This window comes from Otolemur garnettii, unplaced genomic scaffold (assembly GCF_000181295.1).
Source record: "Otolemur garnettii isolate 467f Iridium unplaced genomic scaffold, OtoGar3 scaffold00191, whole genome shotgun sequence".
In the NCBI taxonomy this organism is placed as follows: Eukaryota; Metazoa; Chordata; class Mammalia; order Primates; family Galagidae; genus Otolemur; species Otolemur garnettii.
In genome coordinates this window covers 296879-297946 of record NW_003852586.1, presented here as the reverse complement: position 1 = coordinate 297946, position 1068 = coordinate 296879, and positions in this window count along the sequence as shown.

Genomic DNA, 1068 nt, shown 5'->3' with positions numbered 1-1068 from the left:
CTGTAAAATAAATAAAATATGTTCTATCCTCCTAACTTGGCAAATGCACCTTCACAACCACCTGGAAATCCAGGTTTAAGTTTAAAGCCCTTGGGTTCCTCTGAGCTCTGTAACAAGTTGGCAGAGTATGGAGATCCAGCTTCTGGCCCACGGCCTTTCCAACCCCAAGTTCGCCCAAAGCTGTGAGGATGTCACACGTATGCATGTGCAGACCTCGGGCCTCACCTCTAAACTCTGCCCACATCCTCCTCAACCAGCAGCCACAGCCACCCCAGTGCCCAGAGCTGTGCTCAAGAGCAGTGCAGCCTCTGTGGGGAGAAGGCCTTGTGCTGACGTGAAATCTGCATGTGACTCTGGCACTGGGGCATGTTGGTGAAAGGAGGAGGGGACTCTGGGTCCAGGTGTGCCCTGGGACCCCGGAATGCTGGTCCCCTGGAAGAAGGCTAAAGTACGACGCCCAAAATGTGGTGCCGGAGCTGCCCCCTGTGTCCCTGGGTCTAAGGAGGTGTGGGTCAAGTGCTACAGTATTTTTTAGGCTCTGAAGAAAGAATTATAATTCTTTCCATTTAATTTATTAAGAGGTATAATTGTCACCTGACAGAGTACAGGGGTGAGCTTTCTATTTGGGGAGCAAATGAATTGTGGTTATGAGAAGAGAGACATCCACCCTCAAGCTCCTTCTTTGTGTCACACCTTCGTGATGCAGATGTGAACCATGTCCTCCCTCTTACTCAGCCGCGGTGTAATGAGAGCAGAACAACTTAAAACAGAGGTGGGGAGAGCTGTGCAGAAGACGGCTGAGTAGAGACATCAGTTGCCAGACTCACTATTAAGAGTGAAAGGGAAAAAAGACTTCATCTAAACAAAAGAAAAGAAAATCCAAAACCAAGAAGTAATAGCTGCTCCAGATGAGAAGGAATTAGCACAAGAACTCCCAAGTGTAAAAACAGGTGAAAAGACACCTTTAGAGGAGCACACCAGCTTTCTAGCAACAAGTCCCAGACACAATGAAAATATTGAAATGACAGACAAAGAATTCCAAATATGCATTGTAAGAAAGCTCAGTGA